The 27,257-nt window shown below is 43.3% G+C and overlaps 1 long non-coding RNA gene across 1 annotated transcript in view; it reads right to left on the minus strand.

The window, feature by feature from the left end:
* Positions 1–3,161: 3,161 nt before the first annotated feature.
* LOC135973835 (uncharacterized) overlaps positions 3,162–27,257 on the minus strand; it is a 35,488-nt gene continuing 11,392 nt past the window's right edge. The window contains exons 2-3 of the long non-coding RNA XR_010590874.1: positions 6,887–7,161; positions 3,162–3,313 (exon numbers count right to left, since the gene is read on the minus strand). This is a non-coding gene — a long non-coding RNA (uncharacterized LOC135973835). The remainder of the gene's footprint in view (positions 3,314–6,886; positions 7,162–27,257) is intronic.

The following is a 27,257-nucleotide window of genomic DNA, read 5'->3' on the forward strand; positions in this document are numbered from 1 at the left end:
ATAGAATATTAATATTCTTTCTTGAGAATCAATTCAGCAATCGGTTTTATTTCAGTTGTTTGCCTCAAGCCAGTTTTAATTTTGGACAGAAAATGGACTAGGAACAAAATCAAAGGATTACCAAAAAAAGCAGATGGCTGGAGAGAGTTCCTGGCAGTCACGACATTGACAAATGGGAGCACTTGAATTTAACAAACCAAGAGATAGGGATGCACTGAAATGGAAACTAAGGTTCTGCTCTAGTCAAATTCCTTGCAGTGTTTGGTTTGGATTTGTATCTTTCCTGCAACTGGCAACTCTAGATTAGATAGCAAGAGAAATATTCCCAGCCAGAAGAAAAACAAACTGATCAAACCATTTACTGATTCACACAGACTCTCACTGTACACAAGCATATTGATGTTCCAAGTTAACCAACAGAAGGGAAGTTATCAATTTACTGATACGTTATTAACAGCCCTGTAGTAATCAGAGTAGAAGCAAACCTGTCTGTCTGGTACAGACCACACAAATTCCTCCAACCAGGCATAATTTTGCAAGTTGGCAAAAGCAGGAGTGACAGTGGCATTAAAAAGACAAACCCATGCATGCCTAGGTCTTCATGGGTGTCACCATATGTTGCACACAAAGGACACTGAGAACTTCATCTTGAAAGTGACAGTAAAAGTCAGTTCTTGCTCCAAAAGCACCACTTCCCTACCTCTTGAGCTAAAGGAGTCTCCATTAGGGGATAGTGGCATAGGGCGTGTTCTCATTCCATTCTACAGAGGGCAGTTCATTTAAGTAATGTTTACAGTTCCCTCTGCAAAGCAATACAGACAATATGGTATCGGGACAAAGGAAACAACAGGGCCATACTACATAGCAGTGCTGCTAATACAGTTACCTACTTGTTCAATAGAAAAGCATAAAAGCCCTGTCACTTGCAGCTTACCACAATCAAAAATTAAGATGCGAATCGTGCAGGTCTCAGTCACTAGACACTCATCAGGGAATTGGAGTTTTATATGCATGCCTTCCTGAAGGAATCCAACAATAACATTTTTCCATAGAGCAGAAATTCCTGTAGCGTGCACGCTTTTCATTTCAGTAACGCTGTGGTCCGAAATGCTGGCCTCCTGTAACGAGGTAATCTGACAGTGCAATTTGTAATATTTTATTTTATCAAAACTGATCTTTCATTGCCATGGCAACTAGAGCAAAACAAAAGATGGCAACAGAAAATGAGCTACAATGGCTCAATTTAATTCAATCCGCTTTTTCTCTGCCTATGATGTGGAAGTGATATAGAAAAGCTGTTTTAAGAGTATGTAGGCCAATGATGTGTGAGTCTCAAAACTTTCTCCCACCACCCCTCAGATTTTTATAGGTTTTTGTGACTCATCATTAAGCAATGTTGGAGGAGCAAGAGGCACTGGAGAAATAGTAGCATTCAAGCCAGAAACATTAAGTAGAAATCTCAGCAACTACCAAAGTGACATTTAAAAAAATTTGTAATTATGCAATACAAAAATCAAACACACTAATCAAGATGTCACTATTTCATGTTATTATATAATGCCTGCATCTGTAACTTTCACTCCATGCATCTGAAGAAGTGATGTTTTTTACTCATGAAAGCTTATGCCCAAATAAATCTGTTAGGGTACATCTACACTACAGGGGGGAGTCGATTTAAGATACGCAAATTCAGCTACGTGAATAGCGTAGCTGAATTCGACGTATCGCAGCCGACTTACCCCGCTGTGAGGACGGCGGCAAAATCAACTTCTGCGGCTTTCTGTCGGCGGCGCTTACTCCCACCTCCGCTGGTGGAGTAAGAGCGCCGATTCGGGGATCGATTGTCGCATCCCGACGGGACGCGATAAATCGATCCCCGAGAGGTCGATTTCTACCCGCCGATTCAGGCGGGTAGTGTAGACCTAGCCTTAGTCTTTAAGGTGCCACTGGACTCCTTGTTATTTCGTGTTAGTTATTTAGTGCTAGATGACCTCATTAACTGACTGGATTAGAGGAATATGCAGCGTAGTTGTAGCCATATGGCTTCAGAGAGACAAGGTGGGTGAGGTAATATCTTTTATTGGACCAACTTCTGTTGGTGAGTGAGACAATCTTTCAAGCCACACAGAGCTCTCCTTCAGGTTTGGGAAAGATACTCTGAGCATCACAGCTAAGCGCAAGGGGGAACAGATCGTTTAGCGTATGTAGTTAGCACATATTCTAAAGGATCATTTAGGGTGGAATGGCCCATTAATACCTCTGCAGTCATAGGACAAAAAGAGAGGCTACAGATTGTTGCAGATTGGGAAGCAAATACATGCTTCTCCTGGAGCAACAGGGTTGGGAGTGGCCTTTTCCTAGTGAAGAGGAGATTTTACCCCTTAGCCACTTAACTGCCAGGTTTTCAAAAGACCTCAACTCCCATTTAGGCAACTAAATAAGGGCCAGATTTTCAAAAGTGCTCATCACTCAGCAGCTCCCATATTGGCACGTCTGGCCAAGCATCACGTTTTGAAAATCTGGCCACTTATTTCGGTGCCTAAATGAGAGGGAACCTCTCCAGTTTTGGGTGCTGAGCACTTATGAAAATTCTGGCTTTGAAGCCTAATGCAAGTCCCACTGACATCAGGTCCCAAATGACAGTCTGGGTTTCTAATATGGGTAATCCAGCCTCTCCATTTGGATACTCAGATTGGCACGATCAACATTATGTTCATGGGGTGAACGGAGGCTTTACAGACCCCATAAGCCATTTCTGCATCTAATATCACAGTAGCAGTACAATATTTATGTTCTTCCTTTAGAGATTCTGTTTTGATTTTGAGTCGAGAAGTAAAGGTAGCAGCCCAGGTTGTCTGACACACGTTCACCTAAGGGCAAATGCATTTTTACAAACTCCAGATTTAGGCATGTAAATCCTGGGAACATGCGCACCGCCAGGAGGGGGAGACATTTCCCGATAGCTCTGGAAGGTAACAGATTTATGTTCTGAATTATCCCAGCATCGGAGAACCAGTCTTTCCTGTGTGCAATGCAAGGCTGCTTACAATCCCTGCTAAAGCCCCAGATGTTTTCAGTCAGATTCTTGAATTAACTAAGAGGGAGTTTTGAAGGGTAGCACACCAGATATGAACAAGCCTCTGGGACAGACACACACCTTTGCTATATTGCTTCTTCTCAGCCCCACCTCCATCTCTGCTGACTGTTGCCATCTATGCAGGTTATTTGAAATCTGCTTTATAAAGAATGCTGGGTCAGACCATGACATGTGATCTTAGACTGGAAGGTAGCCTGGCTTCTAGGCATGTCGTTTCTGTAAAAAGACAATAAAGGGTGTTGAGCTAATGAAATGTCAATTGTGAATTTAGAGATCTGTAGCAGGCTGGATCTTTCCCCACCACCTGCCCACTCTAGCTGATACAGGAGTCCATAAAGAGTACAAAGTTTCCCCATCAACTTGAGCAGGCGACTACTTAGGACAAAAGACCGTTAATGAAGAGTGGCCTAATCATGAAGTCCTTACCTGGCCCCTGATCCTGTAAAGACTTAACTTCAAGCACTTGAACGGTTCAGTTAAACTTAAGGGGATCACTCACATGCTTAATGTTAAGCACACACATAAATCTTTACAGGCTCAGGCCCTTACTCAACTGAAAGTCCCATTCAGCTCAGTGGTAGTTCCGCTTGAGTAATGACTACTCAGTGGGAGAACTCTGGATTAGGCAAAAGCTGATCATTCACAGACATAGAGAGTTCACAAATGCTGCATCCATCTGGGATAACTGGTTGCGTGTGAGCTTAGACCAATAACTCAAAGTTTATCTTACATCTATATAGTTGGTTTAACTTTAGATTTCTGCTGATCTGTTTATTGAATATACTAACAAGGTGTTAAATTTTTAGCCCAGAGAACATGCAGCTGCCATTACAGGAAGCTAAGTGCATATTTTAGTGAGGATGTTTGAGAGTTTTAAAAATAAAGGTAAAACTATGGATTTCTCCTTAATTATCACCATCAAGAATAGCCTCTTGCTGTCAGAGAAGATGAACTGTTTTCATGTGAAACCCACCCCCACAAATAAGGAAACCAACTCTAACTTTAAAGATTCCTGTCTACACCAAGTTTACAAGCTGTTCCATCCTGTTCTTTGAAATGGAATCTTGTACAACACGCATTAGAAGAGCTAGAGGAAATTGGAGATAAAGATTTTTCTAAAGTATGTATGTCTCCCAATGGGAAGTTTGGAGCAACAAGGGCAGGAAATGGACTAATATTTAAGCTGATTACCCAAGCAGGGTCCTCTGCCTTTTCAGCAGTGCCACGGTCCTTTAGTAAAAAACCATTTAAATTAATTAGAGTTTTGTGAGGGGAAAAAGACGATGTCAAATTTTATCTGGAGTGTTAGTGATGGCTGGCTGGAGAGGGGCTTTCAGGGCTGTTAATTGGGTCTGTTTGCTCCAACGCCACAAACACTTTGACATGAAATGTTCTAATAATCATGCAGTGCAGGTGGCCTCTGGTGTCGGCCACAGTTCTGACAACTCCAGCATGCTTGTCTGTTCCATTCAGAGCCTGCAAGACTGAGCAGACGGCTTTGGGCCTAACGGTCATTAACCCAAATGTTCTCTGTGTGCAGCCTAGCAACCAATTTAAGTCACCAAGATCTTTAACATTTGTACAGGAAATTCACACAAATAAAAGTAGTACTGGGCCATGCTGGCCTTATAGACATGGATCTTATGTTTTTTACCTAATTATCAACTTCACTTTTTCTTTATGCATCTGAAGAAAGAGAAGCAGTAACTGCAAGCTTTATTGAGCATAAGAGAAGCACAATTTCCCTGAGCTATATTTAAAGGTGTGTTTCTGTGTATATATTTGTACTCAGCCATACACACGAGATAACTGTCTACAGTCAAAGACAGAAGAAAATATTATAATATTTAGATTAAGCCTGGTGATATTTAGATCATAATTCACTGGCTTCAAAAGCTCGAGTGCACATTTAGCGGTGGTTGATATACATTTATAGTGTTTTAAACAACATGGCAACACAAAAATTGTTTCTGAACTGCATTATTTGCTGCTATCTTAATAATTAGCTCCTGTCTATGGGTACATTGTTCCTACAGAATTAGTTTATATTTCAGAAAACTGCAGTAATGGATGAGATGACCTTATCTACTCTGTCTTCCCAGCAGTTAGGATTTTATAGCATAAGAAGAGAAGAGAACAGAATATTGACCAGGAAGAACCAAGGGGTTCAAGCTACATAATATACTATATTCATCTGTCCAATGTATCAGAGCAGTGTTTAAGAAAAAAAATATATATAATCGTAGGATCTCTATACAATACATAGTCAGAACTGTTAAGGTGTAGCTGAAAGAAATTCAAGCATTTTAAGCAATAATAATAAAATCACTTTCTGAAGACTGTATATAATTATGATAATTGTTTTACCTCCAGGCCATTGCACAAAGCCAGGTGAAAACTAAAATTCTACAGAATGTAGGGCATGAATTAAAGGAAATACTGGATAGATTTGACCTCTATATAGGGCTATCTCAGGAGGAGAAAATGAGAGAAAAAGAGACTAACCAGGTCTTAAAGACGTATCAGCTTCAGAAAGGCAAAATACAGAATGATGCAAATTAGTTGTCAGCTAGTAACAAGCTATAAAATAAAGGTTATTGTGGACTTATGTTTAGTAAATAATATTTACAAAAAACCCTTTAATCAAAATAATCAGTTTCCTGGCATGTAACCTTCCCCCAAGAGCAGCATTCTCTTCTCCCCTTTCCTTTGGTAGCCCTCTTCCTCCATTCCCATCCCAAGCGATGCAGTTTATCTACCTTGTGTTATTTGTCTAGATTAACTGTAAACTCTTCAGGGCAGGGCCTGCCTTGTCAGGCTCTATACAGGCGGATTGTGCTAGCTGTGTAACACAAGTTAACAGATTACAACCCTCCTCAGCCAGCCAAGCACAATTCCCCACACACGGAGACACTGAAACCAGGCAGTCAGGAAGAAAAGGCCAATATGCCACAAAACACCAAGGCAGCAAATAAAAAATAAAGGGGCGCAGATTAGTTTGAGACAAGTCAGTGCTGGCTTTTTGCTATCAGGAAGGACAGATTGGCAGGCAGGAGGAGGGGCAGGTCCGGCTTTAGGAAGGGCGGGGCCCAATTCGAATACCCAGCGGTGGTCCAGGTCTTTGGCGGTGGGTCCTGCACTCGCTCTGGGTCTTCCACGGCACTGAAGGACCCGCCGCCGAAGACCCGGAGCGAGTGAAGGACCCACCACCGATGTGCCACCGAAGACCTGGACTGCCGGCGGGTGAGTAAAAAAATTAAAAAGGCGCCTAAGTTAGGCGCTCTTCTTTAGGGCACGGGGCCCTCTTCGGCGCAGGGCACGATTCAGGGGAATCGGCCTAAAGCCAGCCCTGAGGAGGGGAATTGCCTTCCTCAGCAGCATGGGGCTCAGGTCACATTGCTAGGATCATCTAGGTCAATCTTATCCAACCAGTTCCCTGCCATTGCAGGGTCCCTGGGTATTGGAGCACCTCAGTCCCTACTCTGCCCTGCCAGTGGTAGTCCTCAGGAGGAGTTGTGTAATACTGTAGTCCAGTCCAAGTTATTGGGCTCAGTACAGGGGTGACTTGGGATCGAGTGGCTTGTGATATGCAGGTCAGACTAGATGATCTGGCGTTGCCTTTCGGCCTTAAACTCTAGTACTCTACAGCTTCAAGTTTAGGGAAACCATGAAGCTAAATAGAGCCAGGCACAACCTATACATACCCAGCCAGAGTGCCATATGCATTTTGCTATCCACTGTTCCTTCCAACACCAGTACCTGGTCTACCCTACACCAGACTCCACTCACCAAGGCACACGTGTCTCCATCTCCTGCTTAGTCTCTCTTTCGGTCTCCACAATCCACATAACGGGTAGTCGGGATGGTCCCCACAGAACAGGCTTCAGTGCCATGGTGGGCTTTGTGCAAGTCCTTCAAATTGTGTTGACTTTCTCCCAGTAGACTGGTGTCTAACTCCATTCAGGGAGATGCCTAAGAACACGTGCTTCTGACATTTTCATTTCTGACGCGCCGATGTTTGAGCTCTGATTCACAGTTTATCAGGACTTCTTCCAAGCACATTTCTGTTGTGCAACAACAAGAACACAAAAAATCTAGTCAGAAGCCAGATTGTATTGATAAAAAATGAATAGCAGCTTGTTTTACACATGCAAATGAGGTGCTAATCACAAAAATTGTCCTTATCAAATAAATATTTTGCGGATCCAAGCTGTACTGTATGTTGACTCCAAAGTATGTAGATAGGGATCTCTGAACATCATCCAGAACAGCAAGCCAGATAAATTTAGACACTATTACAATCATAAAATCATAGCTCTAGCCTCTATTTGCCAGAAGCTGGGAATGGGCAACAGGGGATGGATCACTTGATGATGACCTGTTCTGTTCATTCCCTCTGGGGCACCTGGCATTGGCCACTGTTGGAAGACAGGATACTGGGCTAGATGGACTTTTGGTCTGACCTAGTATGGCCATTCTTATGTTCTCATGACTTGTAGGACTGGAAGGGATTTCGAGAGGTCATCTAGTCCAGTCCCCTGCACTCACCATGGCAGGACTAAGCGTTATCTAGACCATCCCTGACAGGTGTTTGTCTAACCTGCTCTTAAAAATCTCCAGTGATGGAGATTCCACATCCTCCCTAGGCAATTTATTCCAGTGTTTAGCCACTTTGACAGTTAGGAAGCTTTTCCTAATGTCCACCCTAAATTGCCCTTGCTGCAATTTAAGCCCACTGCTTTTTGTCCTATCGTCAGAAGTTAAGGAGAATAATATTTTTCTCCCTCCTCTTTGTAACAACCTTTTATGTACTTGAAAACTGGTATGTCCCCTCTCAGTCTTCTCTTCTCCAGACTAAAAACAAACCTACAGTAATTTTTTCAATTTTCCCTCATAAAGCATGTTTTCTCGACCTTTAATCACTTTTGTTGCTCTTCTCTGGACTCTCTCCACTTTGTCCACATCTTTCCTGAAATGTGGCACCCAGAACTGGACACAATACTCCAATTGAGGCCTAATCAGCGCGGAGTAGAGTAGAAGAATTACATCTCGTGGTCTTGTTTACAACACTCCTGTTAATACATCCCACAATGATGTTTGCTTTTTTTGCAACAGTGTTATGCTGTTGACTCATATTTAGCTTGTGATCCACTATGACCCCCAGATCCCTTTCTGCAGTGCTCCTTCCTAGGCAGTCATTTCCCATTTTGTATGTGTGCAACTGATTGTTCCTTCCTATGTGGAGTACTTTGCATTTGTCCTTATTGAATTTCATCCTATTTTCTTCAGACCATTTCGAATTTTAATACTATCCTCCAAAGCACTTGCAACCTCTCCCAGCTTGGTATCGTCCACAAACTTTATAAGTGTGCTCTCTGTGCCATTATCTAAGTCAGATGTTCTCAACCTTTTTCTTTTTGAGCCCCCCCCCCCAACATGCTATAAAAACTCCACAGTCCACCTGTGCCACCACAGCTGGTTTTCTACATATAAAAGGCAGGGCCAGCGTTAGGGGGTAGCAAGCAGGATAACTGCCTGGGACCCTATACCACAAGGGCCCCCACAAAGCCACATTGCTCAGGCTTCAGCTCTGGCGGCGGGAATCAGGGACCTGGACTTCAGCCCCATTCAGTGGGTCTTCGGCTTTCTGCCCAGGGCCCCAGCGATTCTTATGCTGGCCCTGCTTGGAGGCCCCCCTGAAACCTGCTCGAGGCCCCCTAGGGGGCCCCTGACCCCTGGTCGAGAACCACTGATCTAAATCACTGATGAAGATATCAAACAGCACCGATCCGTATGGGACCCCACTCGTTATGCCCTTCCAGCTTGACTGCGAGCCACTGATAACTACGTTCTGGGAACAGTTTTGCACCCAGTTTTGCACCCACCTTATAATACCTCCATCTATGTTGTATTTCCCTAGTTTGTCAAGGAGAAGGTCATGCAAGACAGTATCAAAAGCCTTACTAAAGTCAAGAAATACCACGTCTACTGCTCCCCCCCCCCCCCACAAAAAAAAGGCTTGTTACCCTGTCAAAGAAAGCTATCAGGTTGGTTTGACACAATTTGTTCATGCTGACTGTTACAGATCACCTTATTATCTTCTAGGCATTTACTAAATGATTGCTTATTATTTGCTCCATTATCTTTCTGGGTACTGAAGTTAAGCTGACTGGCCTGTAATTCCCCGAGTTGTCCTTTTGCCCCTTTTTATAGCTAATATTTTTTGTAACTTTGTTACTTTGCATTTTTGATGACAATTGTCAGTGCATGTAGAAAGCAAGTGAAGTCCTTGTGATTATTGGTGAAGGACACTGCATGGTGCTAAAGTTTGTATACCAACAGGAAGGCAGACTGGCCTTATTACATTTTGACTTGCAGGAAAATGGGAACTTGCAATATATTAACACTGGGGAAAATTCTGCACTCCACCTCTACGAGCCACCAGACCTAGGCCAGGGAACACAAAGGAAGGAAGCCATGGATCCATAGCATTGACCCAGCTCCCTCCAAAAGCAGGAGAAAGTTCCTCCATGGGTGTGGTGGTACTGCAACATAAGCCCAGCTCTGTGGGACTCGAGCCCGCAGGCTCTGTGTTTATAGCCTCTCCAGCCCTTTGTTCCTGGCAAACTTGACTGTGCATCCCAAGGCACTTTTCCAGAAGTTGTCCCAGCTTGCCAGCACATTCAGCTGAGCCATCTTTTGGGTCTGCCTGCTCCCAGGAACCAGAGTCAGCAACGTAGAAGAACTCATCCTGCTTGTGCTTTCACTTCCGTATCAAAAAACAGAGCATCCACAAGATTCTGGTGGGCATTTCGGCAGCGTTTTCTAGCCTACTGAAGGCACCTGTCTAAGGAGAAGGACGATGCAGACATGACAGACTCCAATTGAGAGATGCTGCTCATGATCTATAGCTGCTGATGCCCCCTACATAGATCAGCGCTTCTGGAGCAGTGCCACAAGCACAGCATGCCGGGAATCACATAATCATGCAGACCTGGGATGACCAGCAGTGCATCCTCTGTTGGGATCACTCTCCACAGACAGGCACGGGGCAGGGCCAGGTGCTCTCCAGAACATCCTCTTGTCTCCTCACCCAGTCCTGGGGTACAAGTTGGAGGATATACGTATATAACGGATATAGTTTGGACCCCAGTTAGGTGAAAACCTTGTTACTAGGGGATCAAGGGGTAGTCTACAGGAACTGTGCTTAGTATTGCCAATTTCACACATACACAAATCATGAGTCAGGCCCCAAAAATCATGAGTCTTAAAAATCATGGAATTTAAAAAAAAATAATACATTTTGGGTCTTTTTATTTGCCTTCTGGTTTTGAGCCTTTCGTGTTTACATTTTCCAGCATTTCTCTATAACCATAAAGGCTAGAAACATACTTTTTGTTTGTTTTGTTTTAAACAAGAGCTGAGTCTCTCATATAGTCACTTGACTCCAGGAGCTGGAACTTATTAAAAAAAAACAACAAAAAAAACCCACACCAAATGTCATGAGACTTGCGATAAAATCATGAGAGTTGACAAGACTGAATTTTGCAGCAGCTTTGCTGCCACAGGAGCAGCATGCAGGTTGAAAGCCGACCCTCCATGCCGATGGATCTCCTAAGAATGTCTGAGCTTCCAGTTGCCTAAGAGCTGGAGAACTCTTCTGCCTCTTCCTGCATTTCAAGAAAACATTGCAAGTACAGACTCTGGACAGGGCCGGATTAACTCTCCTGTGGGCCCAGAACCATTAGATTCTGTCAGGCCCCTGGATACAAGTCTTTTTCCTAATTTAAAACAAAATTATTATGGCATCGAGGCTATTAATGCTATACTAAACTTGCCTTTCAATTAACATAAAGCCGTTCTTAAAACACGTAAAATATAGTTCCAATATATAATGGGAGCTGTGGGAACGATGCTGGTTTGACAAGATTTGCTCTTGACAAATCCATGCTGACTGCTACTTATCACCTTATTATCTTCTAGATGTTTGCAAAATGATTGCTTAATTATTTGCTCTGTTATCTTTCTGGCTACAGAACTTAAGCTGACTGGTCTGTAATTCCCTGGGTTGTCCTTATTTCCCTTTCTATAGATGGGCACTATATTTGCCCTTTCCCCATCTTCTGGAATCTCTCCCGTCTTCCATGACTTTTCAAAAATAATCGCTAATGGCTCAGATATCTCCTCAGTCAGCTCCTTGAGTATTCTAGGATGTATTTCATCAGGCGCTGGTGACCTGAAGACATCTGACTTGTCCAAGTTAGTTTTAACTTGTTCTTTCCCTATTTTAGCCTCTGTTCCTGCCTCATTTTCCCTGGCATTCACTATGTGAGATGCTATGTTTGGTTCCAATTTCAACGTTGGTACATGTTGTATTACTTAATACAACATTTTAAAAAATTGAAATGAAAAGCCATTCTGAAATGGAAAATCAAAATATTCCATTCAGGATTTTCCCCCAAAACAAAGTTTCATCGATATTGATACATTTCCATGAAATGTTTCTCTTTTGACAAACTGGCATTTTCTGACAGAAGAAAGTTGCATCAGAGAGTTTCTGACTATCTCTACAGATAACCCCAGCAAAAGTTTGTTTTCTTTGGGCAACAGCACCAAAGTGATGGAATGTTGAAGGGTTCTATAGAAATGTATAGGATTCTAAGGAAATTACTGTCAAAATCTACAGAAATTAATAGAGAAGGAGATCCTTTTTATAGGTTTTCTGAAGCATCTTATCAAATTTTATAGCAGGAATATAACTCTATTAAATTGGTTACAAAGGCTATAGAGCTGTTGTTAAGTTCTACAGTACTTTCCCATAACAGAAATAAACAGAAAGTATTAGATAGATTGTCACTCTATCTAGCTAAAGTTCCTCCTCTATCTTGGTGGGTCCTGCACTTATTGGCGGATTTGCTTGCCTCAGAGATTCACCATGTGGGTTGGGGAACAGCCCAGAAACCTTCCTCTCTGGAAGAACCCACAGTCCAGGTCAATTGGGAGGTTTGGGGGGAACCTGGGCCCGCCCTCTACTCCGGGTTCCAGCCCAGGGCCCTGTGGACTACAGCTGTCTATAGTGCCTCCTGTAACAGCTGCATGACAGCTACAACTCCCTGGGCTACTTCCCCATGGCCTCCTCCAAACACCTTCCTTATTCTCACCACAGGACCTTCCTCCCGGTGTCTGTTAATGCTTGTATTCCTCAGTCCTCCTGCAGCACGACCTCTCACTCCCAGCTCCTTACGCACACACCTCACTAACTGGAGTGAGAGGCTTTTTATACCAGGTGTCCTGATTAGCCAGTCTGTCCTAATTGATTCTAGCAGTTTCTTAATTGGCTCCAGGGTCCTAATTAGCCTACCTGCCTTAACTGGTTCCAGCAAGTTCCTGCTTGTTCTGCAACTGCCCCTGTTACCTTACCCAGGGAAAGGGGATCTACTTAATCTGGGACGAATATATCTGCCTTCTATCACTCTCCTGTAGCCATCTGGCCTGACCCTGTCACAATAGATAGATAGATAGAATCATGAAAGGATGAGACTTTGTTATTTGGTTAATATTAATATAGATTAATCTAGAAGAGTTTTGCTCTAGCTGTTTCGTGTTATTTGAAAAAACACCCCCATCCCTCCCCCGAGTGTAGCAAGTTTCAGCGCTGTAAAGCGGCAGTGTAGACAGTGCACTGGCACTGGGAGCTAGGCCCCTCATGGAGGTGGTTTTCTTAGAGCGCTGGGAGATCTCTCCCCCAGTTCTGCACCGCAGCCACACAAGCCACGCTTTAGCGTTGCCAGTGTAGACTAGCCCTAAAGAAATTACTGTATTACATTATTTGTGGTTAACTATGAACATATACTGAAGCCGCATCCAGATCACTACAAGCCCAGTTCGGGGGTCCCATTCAGATCAATGGGACTACTCGCGTGAATACGGGTTTGCTGCATTGGTCTATATGACTGCATCACAAAAGCAAACTCCACATATTTGAATAGATTAGCAATCAATTACAGTTCTTCCCACTGCAGAAACAGCCACTCAGTTAACATAAACAAAGAAATTCCCATGTGCTGCAAAGGAAAACCTATTAAACTAGTTAAACATGTGAATCAGTTGATAAATGGGCTATCAAAGTTCTGAAAACATTTTTAAACAATGACCCTTCCAGTCATGATTTTATATGGCTAAATTCAGCCAGCATAATGTACACACATTGCAGGAACCTGTTTGGATAGAAAACTCTCATATAGCTACAGTTTCCTACATCTGAGGTAATGCAAGCAGATATTCACACTCAAATAGTGACTGCCAGTAAAACACTGCCAGACATTTTAATCATAAGTAAAAGATTCTGGATCAACTTTTCAAAAGCTTCTAAATCATGTAAGTGCTTTTAAAAATTGCAGCATGTATGGACAAGTTTTCAATCAAATACACTCTAAATAAGTGGGGGTGTATATATGTAATTAATTATGTCTGTATAACTTTAAAATAACTATTTAAAAATACAGACACTAACCTTCACACTTTCAAGGCAAAACTTGAGATCTGCAGGAAAGTAGGCATGCAAGAAAAGGACTTACCACAGCTGAATGCGCAAAATCCAACTTGCAAACACAATTGCAGTCATTCGGCATGCAAGAGCAAGACTATGCACTCTGATATTGGGCCACACTTTATGAAAATCTGGCTCCATCTGTTTAGCACATTTTTTTTTTAACTTCACCTTAAAAAAAGTCCCAGACACAGGATTCACAATAGATGTTTGAAACCTAGAAAGTTTGAGGGCACAATGTACATATTCACTCATATTCTCTCTCTCTCTCTCTTCCCCGCCCTGCCTGCCTCCTTTCCCCCCCATCTTTGGAAGAGATCCGAACTTTTTTTTTTTGGGGGGGGGGGGGGGAGGGACCACAAGAAAGAGATCAGGAATCCAAGCTTACTCAGCCAAATTAGCAATCAACATTACCTAGGGTGACCAGACAGCACATGTGAAAAATCAGGACAGAGGGTGGGGGGTAATAGGAGCCTATATAAGAAAAAGACCCAAAAATCGGGACTGTCCCTATAAAATCGGGACATCTGGTCACCCTAAACATTACCCAAAGAGCCACAGCAGTGTGAATTCATTGTTAAATACATATTTAAACGGTATGACAGGGAACATATTTAGTTTATATTATTCTCACAGCAAAATGACTGACCAAGTATTACTATTTTAATCAAACACAGATTGGTTAATAATTGAATCACACAGTGTTTTAACATTGTGCGCTGCAAAGAGTCACAGGAGACACACTAAATAGCCACTTGCAGCTTGTGAGCCTCAATGTGAGTATCACGGATTTATAGCTTTATGCCACGTTTTTAGCATTCATTTGTCTTTCAACAAGAGCTTGGGTGTAGCTGGTTCGCTCTGGAACGAGTAATAAAAAGTTAGCATTCTAATGAATGCACAACTCTAATATACTCCGATCGTAAACTCAGATTGTAGGATGTTACTGAGACCCTGATTCAAGAAAGCACTTAAACACTGCCCTAAATAGGGATGAATTTAAGCATATGATTAAGTACATGCACATGCTTAAGTCCCATTGGCTTCAATGTAAAGTATGAGCTTAAGTTCCTATCCTGAGCAGGGATGCTTTTCCCGAATCAGGGCCTTGGACTTTCAGCTCCGTGGGACAGGGACTATCTATTTGCTATTGGGGTACAGCATCTAGCACAATGGGGGGGGGTGTCCAATCCCTGATTAGGGTCACTAGGAGTTGCCATAACAAAAATAAAGGCATATGCATCCCAGTCTCCCGATTTTAAACTCCAGAGCGAGATGCTCTGGAGACTGACTGTTCTAAACCAACGAAAGAAAAGGCAAATTAAAATGAACCATGTGGGTTTGTAAAACAAAAGGCCATTTCATACCCTTAAAAGCAACCTGACAGCAATCAACTCTTGTAATTAAATCCCTCTCCCTTACTGTATCTTTGAATTAGCAAATTATGAAAGTAATGAAGAGAGGAAATGAGGCGCTCATAAGGCAGAGTTCTCACCAGTTCAGAACTCTCCTGCTTAGTATAGGACTGAAGAAAGGCTTCTTATTCCACACTCCCCCCTCCATGGCATTTCAGGAATGTCCTGATCCTTCCCTCGGCCAATATCTAATGTTAATCACATGATATGAGCAATTGACTCTTCTACATCTTCATATATGAAGCAGTGGGGATGCCTTGCCTCACAAAACAGCCTATGCTTATGCAGAGAAGAAGAGGTGTTTCAAAATGCCTTCTAGCATGGATATAAGGAAAATCTGTTAATTTGTCACTCAGATGTGAGATCTCAGGATGACCGTACAACTATGCAGGACAGTGGGAGAGCAAGTAGTTTCTCACTGCAAAAAGGAGATCAAAGGAGAGGTCACAGCTGCCATGGTTTATTAAATAAAAAAAGCTTGCACACTACAGCATCACGGAAACGATGTTTATACCTGAAGTGTTGATGTCCGTTCAGATTTTGGACACACCACCAACAAAACAGTGGGCTTAAAGATATATGCACATCTTTGGGCTCAGCTATGAGAGAGGTAAAATTGTAGCTAATACTGCATGTGAGGTTTTTGGTGATATTCATTGGAATAAGAGAGATACTGGGCCAAACTGAGAAGTGGCAAAATCGTAACATCTGTTGCAGTAAATGGAGCTGCACCTGCTTACGAGGTCTGAATTTGGCCAGTTGACTGCACGTCCTTGCAGTTTCTTATAGCCTAAAAGCATTATATATTTTCAAATTGTAAGAAATATGTCCTCTGTCTCGAGACTTGGCCCACCAACCATGGAAATGCACATGTAATTGTGCATGCACAGACTTCTGACTTCAGCATCCCACAGCAAAAAGAACTGGGTTTTTATTTATCATCAGCCATAGCTATGGTTAAGCAATAGCCACCCCAAGTTCCACCAACTGAAAACAAGGGGGCAGCTGAGTGTTCTGCTTATTGTAGGATGCCCATCCAGGATTACTGCACTTTTCTCTCTTTTTTCAGCAACACGTTCTCAATTCTTAAAATACATTAGTAAAGCAATGCAGCATTTTCCTCAGAGTTTGAGAATATGGATCTTTTCTTTGTATATGTTCTCACCAACACCCTCAAAAGAGGCCAGAATCTCTACTACATTGCACAATCATTCATACCCTGTGTAAAGTAGGTGAAAAAATGCTAGTATTTGGATTTGGCAGCATTTTGTCCTGTTCATACGTTCTCAAATACGCCAAGTGACAGGCATGTTCGATACCTGGAGACACAGACATTTACCTGCAGCCCTCTGTCTTGTATATGTCTATTTTTGAGCGATCACGTAGCTTAGCAGATGGCTCACTGATCTGGGACTCGTAAGAACTGTGTTCTATTCCCAGCACGGCCACTGGCATGCGAGCATCCTCCAGGTCACTTTACCTCTCTCAAGCTCACTTCTCCCCATCTGTAAAAAGGAGAGAAGGATCCTGACCTCCTCCATAAAGTGCATTGAGAGTGATGGTTGAAGAGAGCTATGCAAGAGCTACGTATTTAACATCGTGTAATGAACTGGCAGGTGAGTAATCCACTGCCATGTAAGGATGGAATAAGAAATGGCCACCCGTATGATAGGCCTTATACTGCTAACAGCGAAGGGAGATTTTTGTTTAACTGAAGTAGCAGACAGCTGTGCTTCCAAAACAGAAGGATCCAAAACAGAAGGTCCTGCCATGTGGGCAGGGGACTGGACTCGATGACCTCTCGAGGTCCCTTCCAGTCTTCCAGTCCTAGAATCTATGAATATAAGTTCTAGCCCTGCTCTCAACTGAAATATCCAGGTCACCATGGCCCTTTGGCTAAATCACCTCGTACCAGATTGTTCCAGTTGGAGTCAGTCAGTCTATGAGCCGAGTGAGCACTTTGGGTATCATCACGCATGACTGCTCGGTTGCTCCAAGATGCCAAATGCCCTGCAGAGGCAGGCAGGTGAGAATAAATGATCAGTTGCTTTAAGGCCTTGCAAACCTTGTAGCATAGCCTGCCTCTGCTTTCTGTGACATCATGGGTAAACCATGTGACTGGTCTGTGCCTCAGTTTTCCCCAGCTGCTTACTGAGATTAAGTTTCCTTAAGGCCCGAAGCCCTTTGAATACTGAATTAATTGGTGTTGATCAAGTGCCCTAAATGCCTCAGCTGGAAGACGCTTTAGAAATATTTTCAGATCATGTACGGCTCGCACAAAGATTTCATACAAATACTCTGTATATTTGTCAGACCTAGAGAACAAGGTAGACTGTACAGCCCAGCGTCTATTAAGGCTACTGTACAGTTCTAGCAGGATAGTTTATGTAATCCTAAATTACTTCTGTGACCCCTGAAACACTTTGGTGTGGAGTTTGCTTTTGGATGTGTAGTTCTGTTTAACCTCAAGACTTTGACTGGAAGGCAAGGCCAATATATCAACCGATACCCAGTAATCTATGGTCATAAAGCCTTGCTCTCCAGCCTGTATAAAGAATAAAGGGTTATTAAAGTTTAATGTAGGCCTGTTGTTTCCTTTTAGTTCCTACATATTTTAAACTGCCTCCTTGCCTTTCTTGTCTTGCTTTAACAAATAGGGCCAGGGGATATTTCTGAATTATGGGCCTGTCTCTTCACCTGAGGTTAAAGTGGTTCCCGATGACAGACGAAGAGTTCAACAAACACATTTGGAACCTGAGCTTCAAGGCAAGCAGCACTCAGCTTTGTCAAATTACCCTCAGGAAAGCCCTAATTGAAAGGCATCTTCATTGTACAACTGTGAAAGATACAAAGGGCCAGATGCTGCGCTCAGTTATCCACACAGTTACACACCCTGCAGAAATCCACAAAACCTCACAGGTAGAATTGTGGGCAGGAAATAGCTCAGAGTTTCTCCGTTTCATTCTCCCCTGCAAACTATGTATTTTCACTCAAGTACCAAAGGGCCCTATTCAGGCTCCATTGCAGCCCTGTTAAAAGTTTTGGATGGAGTTGTAATGATTCTTTCTCCTTGGAGAACACAGTTGCGACTGGGTGCCTGGAGGGTGCACTGAGAATGTTTACTCTGGGCAAACTGCAGGAATAGGGCAGACAATCCTCCAAACTTGTTTATTCTAATAGATTCAGCAAGTCAGTAATCAAACAACTTTTGTAATACCAGACTGGTTACCAAGAAGCCAAAATACAGTCCCCTTTAAGCACTCCAGCCCTTGATCCCATTTAGACAGCCACATCTATTATAATGAGTAGTTATTGAAAACCAGATTCACCTTATGTTATGTCTACCAGTCCCAAAGGACCAGACACTGATCCTCAGGTCAATATGAGCTTCAGATCTTACCCAATAATCATGTTGATACCAATCCTTTTGTAACTAAAACTAAAGGTTTTAATATAAAAAGCAGGAAGAGAGTTGTAGTGGTTAAGAGATCAATATACATATAGATATGTGAGAAGTGCTTAGGTCCGTTTCATAGCAGAGATGGTGAGGCTGCTGATTTGTAAAAGTCTTTCTAGAATCAATTTAAAAGGTTATAATTCAATATGCAATCCAGGCACAGAGTTTGTTCAAATTCTTCCATGAGAATTCCAGAATAAATCCAGAGTAAACCTGGAGACCTCAGTTTTGTGGCTTAGACCTTCCCTGTCAAAGTTTAAGCAGACCTGAGATAAAAAGGATCAGGCCTGGGGCAATTTCTTTAGAGTCTTCTAGCAAGCTGATAAGCCTCTTGACCGCAATTGTCATAGCAGGACCTTCCTCAGATGAAGAGTAGGCAATGTATGTTGTTGCTTTGAAGCTAATCTGTTTCCTGTGCATACACAGGTAATTAGCTGCATTCATTCACATAAAGCAATTAGCCATTCAAACTATCAAGGCATTTCATATAGCATAGATAATTAAACTGAAGACAATGTAAATAATATTATTAATCCCCATAGTTTCTTACATCTTTGAGTCAATAGAATATAGTAATGAAGCATTATAGGACAGAAACAGTATTTTAGCATCTACAAGCCAGTTAGATCACACTGTTAAATTTCTAATGAAATACAGGTAAACACAGACAACTACACTTAACATCTACTCTTGATTCTCTAAACAATACAGGTAAACATGTTAAAGATTCAAGTCTTTATGGCTTTGATAACTGTCTAGAAGGAATGGCCCTGTTTACCATTTCTATACCCTTTTGATAACCCTTAAGGGTTGCTTTTCGGGCACCCAGCTTGCTGATAGTTTGACCTGCACTGGCTCAGCGTTACAAGAGTTAATGGAGGGCCCGCCTCTAGAGCCCCCATCTCCCCAACCCTTCGCACAGAAGTGATGGCAACCAAAAAGGCCATCTTCAGAGACAAATGTAACTCAGAGCACATAGCTAGTGGCTCAAAAGGCTGTTTCATGAGGCAGTTAAGAACAAGGTTGAGATTCCAACAGCAGAGTAGGAGATCTAATCTGTGGGAACAGATTTGTAAAATCTTTCAGCAATCTCATTGTGATTGGATGCGTGAAAACTGAAAAACCTTCTACTGGTGAGTGGAAAGCAGTTACTGCTCCTAAGTGGACCCTGATGGAACTCATAGAGAGACCTGATGTTTTCAATTGCAACAGGCAATCCAAGATTGTGGAAAGAGACAGCTGGAGAGGTAAACAATGATGGAGATTCCACCAAAGATGTTCTCTTCTGTGTTTCTGGAGGTAAGTGTGTCTTGAAGATTCCTTCCTGACATTTTACAGCACATGTTGTACTCCCAATGAACAGGATGCTCTAGTCCTGAGACTCCCTGAGGAGCCATGCTTGGAGTTGCAGAACTTTCAGACTGGGTGAAGTGTTTGACCTGCCTTCGGAGACAACAGCTGAGAATTGATCAGGAGCCACTATGGAGGGCGAGAGGTAAGGAAACCAAAAGTGTCTTGGCCAAGTTGGTGTAATCAAAATGTCCCTGGCTCGGTCCTGCTTGATTTTGTTGAGAACCTTTAAAAAGCAACGGGAGTTGGTGGATACACCTAAAAAAGACCTCTTGCCCATGTAATGAGAAAGGCGTCTCCTAGAGATTGGGGATTGAGGCCTCCTCTGGAAATAGAATTTTCTGCTCCCTGTGCTGGCTCTAGTAGTGAAAAGGTCAGACTAGGAATGTTTTGTTGGACTCAAGAATCCAATTCCCATTCATTATTTAGGGGGGAAAAAAAGTCTGCTGATGTAGTCTGCCATGGTGTTTTGCCTACCTGGGAGGTAAGAAGCCAAAATGACTATCTGGTTGGCTATGCACCAGTTTTAGAGCTTTATCACTTCAGTGCCTAGCAAGGGGGAACGTGCTCCTCCCTGACGATTGATATAATACATCTAAGCTATATTGTCTGTCATGATCTTGACTTGTTTTTGATTAGGGGAAGAAAGTGGAAAGCAAGCATTTCTGAGCACCCTTAACTCCAGCAGATTGACATAAAAACATTGTTCTTATTGTCACCATGTGCCTTCGGCTGTGCGAAGACCTAAATATGCATCCCCAAAGGGAAGCGTCTGATGTTACAATGGGCACTGTTTGTTCAGATTGTGGTTGTTGGGTACATAAACTGTCTGGAGCCACCCCTGGAGACAAAGATGTAACCTGGCATTTTGTGTTACAAAAAACGCAAGCGGCCATATTTCTCAGAAGTTGCAGACATGTCCTTGCTGGAACTTGAGGACTGAGTTGCATTCTTTGGATAAGTTTCTTTACAGCAGCGAACCTGTCAGGCGGGAAATAAGCCCTGCCGTCATTGAATCCAGAAACACTCCTATTAAAAGTATTCACTGTGTAGGAGCCAAAGCCTATTTCTCAAGAACAGTGGAATAGCAAAGTTGTTGTGTGAACTGACAACAGTGGAAGGGAGGAATGGAGGAAAAATTGGATTGTATAACCAGATGTAATGGCCTCGGATACCAATCTGTCCAATGTTATAGCCTCCCATGCCTGTTGGAATAGAGAGAGGCGGTGTCCAAATTGAGTAAATGGGGTGGTATAGTGCACCCAAGTAATCCTGACTATCAAGTGGTTTAGACTCTCAACCAAACCATCAAAATGGCTTGGATTAAGCAGTCAAGGTAGTCACTGGCTTCTTTGTAGAAAATCTGGACCTCTTAGCCAGCAGTTCAGATGGCCTACGGAAGGCAGAAAACTGAGCAGGATGGGATCTTTGCACCAATTGAGACCTGATAAATTTTCTTTTATTTTCAGGCGTACATATCTCCAAATATCTAAGTGTAACCCTAGAGTCTTTTAGGGTACAAAGAGAGTGATCTGTGAAGTCCATGAAGAACCTGTAGCCATTAAATGATAAGTCCTTAGCGATCGATTGTATCTTCCATGGGAAACCAGCCAACTGAAGCCACGAAGTTCATCTCATCACTACTGTGGTGGAAATAGACCTGGCTGCAGTGTCAGCCACGTCAACTGAACCCTGCAAAGACATCATTGCCAAGAGCCGGACCATATTTTGACATTAGTGCCTGGTGATTTGCTACCCTGAATTGTAATGGCACCAAAGGGTATCTTTTATGACCTAAAAGTCCAGATGCTTCCGGTCCTTGTTATATGGGTAGCTTTTGGAATATGCTTGTCTCCCCCTTTCATAAACTGCATCCACAACCAAAGAATTTGGTGCCGGATCTAAAAACAAAAACTTGGAATCCCTGGCTGGGGACATAGTATTTTTTAATCACCACATTGACCTGTGTGGGGGGGTTGGACCATTGGTGGAGTTTATCAGATGGTTTTAGCTGGCTCAAGAAGAGGTTCATTAATTGGCAGTGTCACCTGTGTTTAAGCAGAACTATGCAATATGTACAGGAGCTCATGATGCTGGACTTCTTCCAAGGGAATCTGAATCGAGTCCATGACTCACTTCATCAGGTCCTGGAAATGCTGAAAGTCATCAGCTAATGATGGCAGTGGTGACATATTTGTAAAGGGCGTGACCTCCTGATCTACCCTAGCTTCTTGTGCCTCCACGTCTCCTCTGCAGACTCAGAGTGGAGGGGAGGGATGAATGGTACTGAGGAACAAGGTCTTCTATGTTCCTTATAGGATTGAAATGGGGCCCCTCAAAACTGCTAGTGGTACATTGCCCCAGGGTCTCAATAAAGAGTACCATAAGGCATTGGGCAGGGAGGTAGCCATTGTTGGTCATCCAAGTATTTACAGGCAGAAGTCTTGTTTCCTACATTCCTTGCATCTACAGCGGGGAATAATGTCTCCTGGAGTAAAATGGAGAGCCTTCAACCGAAAACTCTCAGTCTGAGTCGGAATGCTCCTCCGATTATTGTAAAGGACGTGACAACCCTTCTTTCTGAATAGCAGAAGTCAGGGAAGTCGTGTGTCTCACTACAAATGCAGTCAGTGACCCAGCAGATCTCAGCACCAAGACATGTGTGGAAGTCCCAAGAAGGGGAGACTTGGGCTCATTCGGTACCATGAAGTCTTTAGGATACCGGAACTCCTGCGGCGCTGAGAGCACAATAGAGCTCAGTACGGACACTAAAGTTGCTCCTGACACTACTGTCCGAGGCACTAGTGCCAAGGGAGTCCAATGAGGCTGCTCTCTTCCAATCACGGGCCCTGATGTTAGCAGCAGTGGTCTTTGGTACCACACCCTTTACCACTGAGGCATGGGCCTGAGATGAAGTTTTAAAGTGCTCAGAGCCTCACTAACACTCCTCTTGGGGCCTGAGGTCTCCAGTGACCAAATCTTCTTTGAGGACAAACTCTCCGCTCTGCTTTTCTTATCCCCATCCTTAGTCTTTGAGTATCAGTGGTATCAATGGAGAGGTTACAGGTACCTTACTCCTGGAGAATGTCAGAAACCAGGGTATTGACATTGCTTTCACCTTGGAAGATTGCAGTGACCAAGATCTTGATGCAGACTGGGCGCTAACAGAACGGGTGCGGGGGGAGGTTCTCTGTACACAGGTCTAAAGCCGCTCTTAAAGCTTGCCCCATCATTAATAGTCTATACTTAATTTCCCTGTTTTTATGGGATCAGCCCTTAGACGAAATGCAAATATTGCACTTGCTGGGGATATGAGAGTCTCCCAAGCAATGTATACACTGAGAATGCCTGGCGCTGATAGGAACGGCTTCTCAACAGGAGAGGAACCTTTCAAAGCCTGGCATCCCCAATCTAAGAAAAAAAATTAGACCCCTCAGTAGGGGGGAAACAATGTGTTTTGGGGGGGGGAGAGAAAACAGGAACAACAGTCCCAACAACTATAAAGCACTAGGTATCTTATAAACTACTAAAGAACTAACACTATGTACTATTCTAATGCTAAAGAGAAAACAGGCACACACTAATCTCTGTCTCTAGCCACAGGCGGTTCAGAAGGAATGAAGGGCAGTTTGCCCGCACTGCCCTATATAGCTTCGGTATGGGCACGAGGATGTGTAGGGCGCCTGTGTAGGCCAGAGGGGCACTGCTATCATAAATCTCCAATCTAAGAGGCAGGTTGCATGCGCACCCTGAAGTGGAGCACCCATAGCAACACTACTTGAACTATTCCCTCAGCTCTATTTAAGGAAACAGATTAGGACAGTGTCCAACATAGCGTGTCCTGGGGTATTCCATCTTTGCCATTGCTAGAAATATAACCAACCTACACTAACAGATATTTGGGATGTGATGGCATCTGTTGAACGTTTCACAGAATATTATGTATCTGAGCAGCGCAGGGAAATGTCAACAATTCCAGATGCAGAATATAATTTTGTCTGGATGGCGGAATGTTTCATATTGTTTTAGAAAAATCTCCATTAGAAGTGGTGGAATTTCACTAAGCTATACTTTGGGTTGCAGCCCAGGAATAGTTACGCTTGGCAGTTTAGAAGCATGGCTGAAGTATTCCAAGGTTCGTAAATCCTTGATTCTAATTTGTAGATGTGTGTTCTAGTTTTGGGATCATTGCTAGGAGGTAAACCGTGTCCCTGCCTCCGGGCAGGCAGAAGGGCTCCATGTCAATGGAAGCAGCGCAGCTCCACTGGGTAGGATTTAGGGAAACCATCTATGGCTCTTTCAGCCCTCCCCACTGCTCAGATACAGTTCCCATATGAGGATGACTTCTAGGGCTGGAGCAGGCTCCAGGGCAGTAAGGTTAGAGTGGCTCCAGTTCCTCCGCATGGATTTTGGGAATGGGGTGGAAAAAGAGGAGGAATATTCCTCCCTCACTTTGTCCTCCTGGAGTTCCCATATCCACCCCAGTTGCTCAAGCCGGGCTCGAGGGAGCAGGCTAGGGCCTACGGAATCATTAGTAAATGATGAAACATCATTTTATGTTCCTTCAGCAAACTAATAAGTTTGAATTCTCTGACCTGCTACTGGAGGCCCCAGAGAGCCACATGCCTGTGGATCCCAACTGAAACATTTGTCAATCATGTCCCCTTTCTGAGATGTCACTTCAATATCTGGCAGGCTGTCTGCATGGTTTACAATGTAACACCCTTACATCTCTTTTTCTTTGCTATGTCAGGTGCCAAGCAGCAAAGGTTTGCCTATGACTCCTACTAGCCGGCAGGAGGTTAGCATAAACAACAGATGCAACCATCTTGAAAGTCTTTCATATAACAAATGTGCACTGCTATTGCAGTGCAATAAAGGGGTTAGTGGCTCTCGTAGAACAAATGACAACGCTCTCTAAGGGCTGGTCTGCACTAACCCCCCAGTTCGAACTAAGATACACAACTTCAGCTACGTGAATAACGTAGCTGAAGTCGAAGTACCTTAGTTCGAACTACAAGGTACTTACCGCGGGTCCACACGCGGCAGGCAGGCTCCCCCATCGACTCCGCGTACTCCTCTCGCGGAGCAGGAATACCAGCGTCGACAGCGAGCACTTCCGGGATCGAATGATCGCGTCTAGACAAGATGCGATAAATCGATCCCAGATCGATTGCTTACCGCCGGACCCGGCGGTAAGTATAGACGTACCCTAAGACATGGTTTGCAGCATTAGTTCAGAGCTGTAAACGAGCTCTTCTCAAGACCAATCAGAGCACTGTTCGCAAAGGTGTGCATAAGCTTTGATCCAACACCTACGGTTCTAAGAACTGCGGGAAAGATTACCTGCTGGATTACGGGTGTCATTTTACCTTTGTATTTTAAAGTATTAAAAAACATTTGCTATAACAGAAACAACAGTGCAAACACTGCTAAAATTAATGAAATAGTTCAACATTATGCTTTAAAAATACGGTCCTGCTCACTTATCCTAAGTATTGATACTTTGCATTTGCTGAAGTAAGCATTTGGCACAAGCAGATAGAATGAATGTATTTTGATTTTGACAAATTTCCTATGTCTTAGTACAAGTTAGGGAAGCACCTTCACAGACCATTACCCGGAATGTTTGCATCCAAAACAAAGATGACCAGATGATCATAATGGTCCCTTCTGACCTTAAAGTCTATGAGTCTATGAGTCTAAAGATAAGGAACAGAACAAGAAGTCAGGGAACTGTAACAAACATTGGTTGGATTTTAGTGACGTGTAAGGAAATGTGTAACTTGTAAAATCCTATAAATAACGCCAGCTGAAATGTGTAACTTGGGGAGCACACCTTCTGCGTAAGGTGAATGTAACACCGCTGCACGGAAACGCGCTTTGGAGACTGGCATCATATAGAACCTTTCTCCTGTACCAGATTAATAAATCTGACTGACATTGGTTATTTGGTCTTGAGTATATTTCATAACAAAATAATGAACCAACGTGTGGTCGAGCAATTGACGATACAATTTATCAACATTAGGAACAACTGCTTTGATGAATCTGGGCCTACGTAAGGGATGGACTTGGAAAAGTAGGTCAGAGTCAGATATTGCTGTTTCCCGATGCCCTCCATGAACAATAGCAACAAGAGGAATGGGGATGGGGGACCGTGAGTCAGAGGTGGAGGATTTGGAACTTTGTCTGGATTTGGCCCCTTTACATTAGCCAATTGAAGGTGAGGTTTAAAGACTTTCCATTTTTAACAGTGAAATGAAATATCCTCAAGATCAGGCATGAGGCATCGACAGACACTACATCACAATAAACCCTTGGGTTAACGCGTGGCTAGAAGAGCAGTCTCAGGCTCCGATAGCAACAGCGTATACTTTCTGGTTAGGAAAATCCATTGCTACATGGCCACATATCAGCCACTGCTTGGCTGTTCCAAGAAGCCTGTCATGGTTGCAGGGCTAACTGCACCTCTGCTCCTTCCTGGTCTCTCTGAGTGCACCCCTTTAGGGGTCAGTCCTTATGCCCTTACCTCTCTTGGGGTGGAAATCATGCAATTCTCCCACTCCTAGACCAGGCCCTGTATCAACCATGCTTATCACCCCGGCCCAGGGAAGTGCTGCATCCGCAGTTCTTCTCTTCTGGAGTCTGTGACCAGTGGTCAACAGAGTGAGCATATAGCTTTCTTCAACCAAAGTATTGTTTAGTTTTAGCTGTAGGAACAAAGCATTTGGAGAAAACAGTCTACTTGCTTGTCTCTTACAAAGATTTACCACCCCCCCTGCTGGCAGCCTAGATAGGCCTGGCTTCTTCAGATCCCCCCCCCAGCGGGTGCCTGGATCAGTCTAGTTTCCCCGAACAGTTCCCTACCAACCACCACCCTCTGGTAAATTAGTCCTTATAATGCAGCCGGGCTTCCTTCATTCTTTTCAGTTCCCAGGCCTTGGCCCTGCTTGTCCAAACCACTTCTTTAGACTCAGCAAGAGATCAAGCCAGACTTCTTAGAGTCGATGTCCCATAATTACGCTCAATTATTTAATACGGGTGGCTTATCAGGAGCCATTGTTTCCTTCCTGCTTGCTTTTCTGAAAGTCTCCTATTAAGCTAAACCAACATATTCATGCAATAAACTTCCCAATAACCAGGTCAACATCCAGTATTCACAAATGATTACAAAGCCACTCTATTTATGTCAGAGGCAAAACCCAAAATAAAGTGCTAACTCAGATTGAAAATTCTTCCAGAGACACAGAGAAAATTGCAGCCTTGGGTATTATAGTCTTGCTATGTCGCCTCAGCAGAGGGTTTGCCAGTTTCTATTGTACTGTGCAAAAAATAAACCTTTACTGGAGGAAGTTGTGCTTCTCTGGAGAAATCTATATTCTTCAA

The sequence above is a fragment of the Chrysemys picta genome, chromosome 10 (assembly GCF_011386835.1).
Source record: "Chrysemys picta bellii isolate R12L10 chromosome 10, ASM1138683v2, whole genome shotgun sequence".
Classification (NCBI taxonomy): Eukaryota; Metazoa; Chordata; order Testudines; family Emydidae; genus Chrysemys; species Chrysemys picta.